This window comes from Amblyomma maculatum, chromosome 1, assembly GCF_055883805.1.
Source record: "Amblyomma maculatum isolate TAMU_Amacu chromosome 1, ASM5588380v1, whole genome shotgun sequence".
In the NCBI taxonomy this organism is placed as follows: Eukaryota; Metazoa; Arthropoda; class Arachnida; order Ixodida; family Ixodidae; genus Amblyomma; species Amblyomma maculatum.
Window position 1 is genome coordinate 277,730,060 of NC_139344.1, and position 7,398 is coordinate 277,737,457.

Sequence of the window (7,398 nt, forward strand, 5' to 3'; positions counted from 1 at the left end):
ATGCTGACCCAAATAGCACATTCGAAGTGCGTGGTCCGGACGTTTCAGAATGCATAGTGCCCCAAGAAACACAGGTATACCCGGTATACTGACACTCTCTTGTCTGATTCACGAGGGAGCAAAGGAGGAGGAGGTGGTGTTGTGGGGAAATTTTATTTCCTGCGGATACAGACGGACCGACCTGAATGGCCGCCCCCTGCTTAAACGACGGCCGCTATCCCTTGGGCAGCGGCGGCGTTGTCAGCCAGCAAAGGAGGAAAACACAACTGATCATCTCGCCTTGGGCCCAAAGCTATTCGTAACAGGTCTAGGTCCTACTTATATGACCACCTTTTTGTTGTCATGTTTCGATTCAGATAGGTTAAAGCAGAAGCTGTATAACCTGCGGTCCTCACAATCTTCTGCGACGCATTCAAAAGAGGCGCCAGATTCGCAAGGCTGAATGTTACTTCTTCGAACTTGACACCAATTCATGAGAGGCCGTAGGTTCGTCTGCCATCGCGGTTGCTCCAAGGTAGATGCATAGTAGAGGGATCCCGTGGTAGCGAAAGTCCCATAGACGCCTGCGTAATGACTGAGCGAGGCTTTAGTTTCGTGACGCCCCGTGCGAACTGCAATGCAAAAACGATCACGTGGAGATATGACGTCACGGGGGCGTACCACTCACGGGAAATTCGATTTTTTATTTTACATTCGGAAGAAAAGCAAGGCCAACAACGACGGAGGCGGAACGATGCCTAGACGCCCAGATAAGGCGGAAAAATGGGCACAGTAACTGTTCAGCCAACTTCACTTGGCATTAATTTCGAATGCCAAGTTTTACGCTAACTGAAATGTTACGGCATCCTCATAGCACCGTTCTGGCTCTGTCATCGTTCTTTCGTCGCACGTCATGTAAATGCATTATGTGGCTTTCTCTGCAGACAACCTTTATGGATAAAAGGGGCGTTCAAATGAATCATGCAAGCACATGAATATGAATCACATGGCTTGAATGATTTCACTAAGTGCATAAATGAATGAAGCTGTGTCCCATCGAAAGCCAAGCTTTTTTAACTCACTATTACATACATAGACGCGTCACGACTATGCAAATCTTGAACTGCAGGCAGGCGACCATTTTTCATTTGTCTGTCACGGCCTTCATGTAATCCTCGTGATAAAAAAATGACCTGAGCGTAGCGTCTGCAGACTAAAGGCGGCGAGATTATGAAAGGGACAGGCACTTGCGAAAAAGCAAAGTACGTGTCAAAGTAACGCGAACGGGATAACTCTAACGCTAGCAACAAAACAAATAGCTAGAAGAGCTTAGGTAAGAAATCCAAATGGGGATTGTTATTGCTTAGACGTTAATGCGCTTGCGAAGGATAACACAGATAAATAATTAAACTACTAATTCGACTGCTCTGCTCCAAGTAAAGGAGCTTAAGTATTAACGTACCTTGTTTAGCGAATCACGCAAACTGTTTTGCTAGTATCATTGTGTTAAATTTTGTAATTTTATTGCAACCCGCTTATTTTACCCCTTGCTTATGACTGTGTTTGCATTGGCAGCGTGGCTTCGCAAGCCTTGTTGCAATTTCCAGTCGCAATAGCGGGCGCTTGTGAATTCTAGAAGCAGGTAGCAGAGCAGCTTCTTGTCGCTGCAGCTTCTGTCCCCAATGGTGCGTCCAGAAAAGGAGCCGTATTTTCTGATGTATAAGGCCAACCTTTATACAAGACGCTTCCCTAATATTAGAGAGTTTCAATGAAAAAGTTGGTATATAAGAACCACCTCAATGCACCCAGTTAGGGCAATGGGACTTGACTAGACATGCTTGCGCGATCGTAGCGAAATTCTCGGTACCTGTGAGAAAACTCATTACGCGAAAAGGCAGGGAAAGAAAAGGTTGACACTAGCGCCCAAAAATATTTTTGAACAGGCAGAGCAGCGACGCTTTTACTTAAAGCATTTAAAGGCTTCATCCTTGGACGCATCATCGAAAAGTTTGCCAATTTCTGGCGGCAGCACTGCTGGGACATCACCTTCTTCGCACTCGTAATCGCTGCTCTGATCGCCGCCGAGATCGAATTCCGTCGGGCACACACGCGGCGCAGTAGACGCAGGAAGCGAAAAACACGCATGCAGTAGCCGCCGAACAATGTTGAGAATGCTAACTGGAAAAGTGAGTCGGTTTGCCCTGGTTTGCCGCCATATACCTTGGCATTTCATATTGGATTTTAAACAGAAAAGAACTGGAATTAATAAGAATATAATAAAATAGATTAAAGTATTCTTAACGAATCGTAATCAGATAGTGAAAATGAATGGTCATGTTTCCGGCTAAATAGCATGCAGTGCTCTCAGGAGTTCAGCACGGTTCTGTTCTGGGACCGGTGTTATGTTTGCTATAGTGTATATTAACGACATCTCTGCTGTCATGGAACCAAATATACAACTAAACCTCTTCGTAGATGGCTGTTTAATTTATTCTACAGTTAGAAACGCAGACGATCAGCTTAGAATTAACAACTCTTACAGACATTAAGCGAATCGTGTAAAAAATGAAGCATGGAAATAAATTATTTAAAATAAACGCACACGCACATTACAACAAAGAAGTGTGTTCTTCCGATCCCATATTTCATTGGTGACAAGGGTTTGGTAAACGTAACTAAGTTTAAATATCTAAAAATGACAATAACACAAAATTTAAATTGAGGCACACATATATATGTATGTTCTAAAGCGTGCCAGAAGTTGTTTCTTTAGAAAGAAAAATTGGAGCATGCTACTCGGTATGTAAGAGTAATTGCATAAAAATTTTTGTGAGGTCAGTCCTTGAGTACGCATCAGAATAAATGAAGTCCTAATGAGAATTATTTATAGAATTAGGAAGAGTTCAGAGGTACTCAGTACGCTTTGTTTGCTGCCGATATCGAAGGGCAGACTCAGTTGCAGAGTACTGTTGTAACCCGGATTTATTACAAACACGTAGACAAGAAATTGGCCGAAACTATTTTTCTAGGGGCTGCAGGGACAGATAAATATTCAGAAAGAAACGTACCGGTGCGGACAAAAGTAAACGGAGCACGCAATTTTCTTCTAACATTTTTCACGCGTTGCATAATTGAAACTGGTAGTCATTTTATGTCCGAACCGGTAGTAGACGCCAGTGACCTTTCACTTGGACAAGTATTGTTTTCTTATCTCCGGTGCAGAAGGCGTGATTCTAATTTGAAAGGAAAAGCGCGCTCCATTTACTTATGTCCGCACCTGTACATAGAAGCACTTGGCAAACGTAGTTCTAGAACAAACCACAGTGAGATAATACAGCCGTACATCGTTCGTTGTGGAACCTTCAGACATTCCTTCTTTCCCCTTGTAATAGAAATGTAAAATGACTAGCTAATGTGCGCTGTGAAACAGAGCGATCTGCGTGAATTCGACCGATCTCTGGATAACCATCTACTTAAATGTGCCATTTGGTGCTGATGTATTCAGTGCTTGTGAATACGGCTGTTTTTCTATGGAGTTTTTTTTTTTTCATATCCTTTATTTAAGGACCTTCGCACAAGGGTTAACAGTATTGCTAAAATAAATAAATAAATAGTACTAATGCTTAGGGCCCATGAGACGACTATAGATTTTGTAATCGTGGAAGTCGCTGCCACAGCCATTTCACGATGAAGTTCGCCTAGAAAGATTTCTCAATACGAAAAAAAAAATTTAAGGTGCACAATTGTACAGGGCACACTCGCAAATTGAAAGAAAAAAAAGACGCGTATTAAACACCAAAAAATAGGGTACAAAATTAACTCGCTTGTCTCAAAACGTGCAGGTTACGAAGTTTTCATCTTGCACGCTAGTTGGTTCTTAGTCATCGCTGTTTGGTTGCAATAATTCCCCGCCTGCTGCCCAGTTTTCTTCCGTCGTTTTGTCGTACTGAGTGCAGCCAGCGCGAAGTCTTCTTGCCCCGTTGTCGAAGCGCTTGCAGCAATATGAAACTGAGCTCGAGGTATGCGAAGAACCTGTACACCATGACATATCCTGACAATATGGACTCTGCGTCGCGCTCATTTCCCGTATCGTTTTCACATGTCAGCTCTTGTCGTCTGCTTTACATATACCGATTGTTGGCTGATTTGTCTTGATCGCTGCTGGCTGTGCTGTGCATTTTGTTGATATAAGACATCGTTGTCTTTGTGTAGTTAACATAATAAATAACGAAGATATACGATCCATATACTTGTTGGACACCCTATTGCGAATTGTGCCCTTACGGAAGCGCTTTATAGGTCATACTTTGCTGTATTGTAGGCAAACCATTGGCGCAAATATTTAATAGAATTACGCTGACCATGTCCCTTTGAAAATGTTGCTGGCTTGCTCCCTTCCTGTGCCTGCATAGCTGCGCTACCAATTCAAGCGCATTCATAAAAAGGGGGTGCAAAGAGCGTGCTGTAGCAAAATTACAAATTTTAGCACAATAGTATTAGCAAAACACTTTTGCTTGATTCACTAAACAAGGTATTTTAATACTGAAGCTTCTTTTCTTGGATCAGTGCATATGAATTAGCAGTTTAATCATTTATATATGTGATTATTTAGCCTCCCGCACGTGGCTACACAGCGGCTGTGCTGAGGGCGCTTCTGACTGCGTTCACTTGACTCTCACCTTCGCCATCTTTATGCATCCGTCTTTGATCGTGAATCTGGCGCCACAGCAGGTGATACAGCTTCTGTTTTGACAGCGATGTTGGCGAACCGCACACAAACTTCAGAAATGGAAATGATCCGCGAGCGTCGAGAGGCCACTTTCGGAAAGGAGGAGCTCGTAAATGCGACGGGGTGGATCGAGAAAAATGCCACTCTATAATTCGCGCCAACTGCGTATGTAGATATGACTGTAACGCGCAAATGGAAACGCGGACGACAGAAAGTGCGACGCGAACAAGCGCTAACTCGCAACTGAAGTTTATTCGAGAAAGACACGAGAACAATTAGAAACACGAAAGAAAAAAAAAACACAAAACGAACAACCAAACAACTATTTTCGTGTCTTTCTCCTATAAACATCAGTTTCGCGTTAGCGCTGGTCCATGTCGCTCTTTCTGTCGTCCGCGTTTCCTTTCGTGCTTTACCAGTCATGCACCTCAGCCAACTTGGCCAACTTTCTGCTTTTAAAGCTGTGTAGGCGTGGCGTCAACCAACGTCATGAAATTGACTGGCACCCCAGCACCCATGGGCTGAGGAGCCCCTGAGCTGCCACGTGTTGAGCGCATGGACGCGTCTATGGAAGCTTCGCTACCAGTTTACTTATCCGTGAGCTTTGGTTGGTTAGCCGAGGCAGAATCGCTGTAAAGGCATTCTCCACCTCACTGCCTATTGTGACACCGTTTCCGGCTAGTGAACAGAATGCAATGTTTAACTTTAAGCGGACATTCAAAATTTGAAAGTCCACGTATAAAGCACACATCGCTTCCTTACAATCAAGCGCTCGTCTAGGCCGGCCTTATCTTAGGTCTGATCGCACGAGTCTTCTCGGAGCGCGTGTTATTACGCACAGCAAAGCAGATCCGTGACTAAAGCGGGAATGCCAACGAACGCATTTCGTCAGCCGCCAAGAGTGCCCTGAATTGTAACGAACGCACGCACAACTTCCCAGTTCGAGGGCTGCAGTTCCAGCCTGCCTAGCAGGGCCTGTGCGCTATCTGCACCGTTTAGATCCACGCGCGTGATGCGATTAGGTGTTGGCTCCTTCTCTTTTTGTTGATACTGGAATAGCTTATGAGCAAAATTAGTTTGGCCGTCGAATCATGTATAGTTTCACATTTCTCGTGGTGTTTTTAAATGGAGCAATGTTAGCATAGATGCGAAGCTCCGGTTCTGAAATAAGCTGACAGTGGTGACGAACAACTTCCACTGTATCAGTCGTACCTCCGACACCGCTGAATGTGCTCTCGAGTTTTTCGTCTAGGGACATCGTGACACTATGACAGTGTTTTCCCGTCTCGAGATATTAGCGTATAGCATACACACTTAAAAAAAGGTCGTGCTAGTTACTAAGGCAAACCTAGTAAGGAGCTGCAACACTGGGTGCTAGCATAAAGGTTCCGATGAAAAAATACTCTTTAAAATAAACTCGTGCGGGTTACTAAGGAATCTAGAAACCACCATCGTTACTACCTTTTTGCGACTGTTACTAGCATGCTACTAAATATTTACTATCCCAAACGCAGTGCAGGTAATAACTGCAGTCATTACTACATTACTAAGCGAGGTAGTTGATGCAGCAGTGGTTATTAGGAACTTAACTAGCATCGGTTACTAGAACTAAAAAGGTGAACAGAAATTTGTAAAATAATGTGGAGAAGGCTCGCACCAAGATGGCAGAGCGGACGTTTAAAGTAAAACCTACTAGCAGCATGATCATACACTCTGTATTTTTCATTTTTGCTATTTCAAGCGCAAAAATGATTGAAATATCTTGTCTGAACTTGCGAGTGTCACTGGCTCTAAGCCAGGGTGGCATCGTGTTGGGGATACAACCTCGCTGAAAGTTGCTGTTCTGTGTGCGCGCGCAGAGCGGTTGTGTGCTTCCCCGCAGCGCTTCTTGTCCGACTGATATATATGACCTGATGCGCGGTCTGAATATGCTTTACGCGCTCTGTCAAAACGTTTGCAACGTTACGGACCGATATCTGAAGACATTCAGGCAACGTTTCGGCAACATTTTGCGTTGGTGGTTACAGGTGAAAAGCTATAGTTCTTATTAGCTCCCTTCGATAGGTTAGTTACAGTGGCTAGCTCTTAGACCTAGGCTAAATGTCGATGCGTTTTATACAGTTGTTGCTACAAAGGCCGGTTCACAAGTTTCTATTTCCCGATGGGCTTGCTCTTGCGACTAGCTAAGTTGCGACAGTTATAGCTGCGGCGTGAACCTAACCTTACAATCAATCGATAACCTCGAAGAACTGACCCGGCGTATTTCTAGCAAGATCGAAAGCACCCGCCGGCGAAGCAAGTATGGTAATGATCCTTCCATTCAAAACAAACAGCAGGCGGATGTCTTTTTTTTTTTTTTTCACCTTGCATCGATTTAAACTTGCCGACGCCCGCTAATGGAAAGCTTGCGCCAATTCATTTTCGCCTTCTTGAGATACCCTAAATGTTTTTCCTCATCGAGGGCAAGCGTACATGTTGTGTGCAACGAATTCGCCGGGCTTACGTGTTCTCGCTGCAGAAGGAGGCGCTCAAATTTGAACGTAAAAATGAGGAGGGAGCCAGACGGTGCGCAAGCTTGGCTTGCAAATGAAATTGTGTGCCCTTTAACGAAACAGACCTGAGTGAAAAAGCAAATGTGTAAATATATGCAGTTTTATAGCCATCCGCATCAAAACGTGCCAATGTTCTAT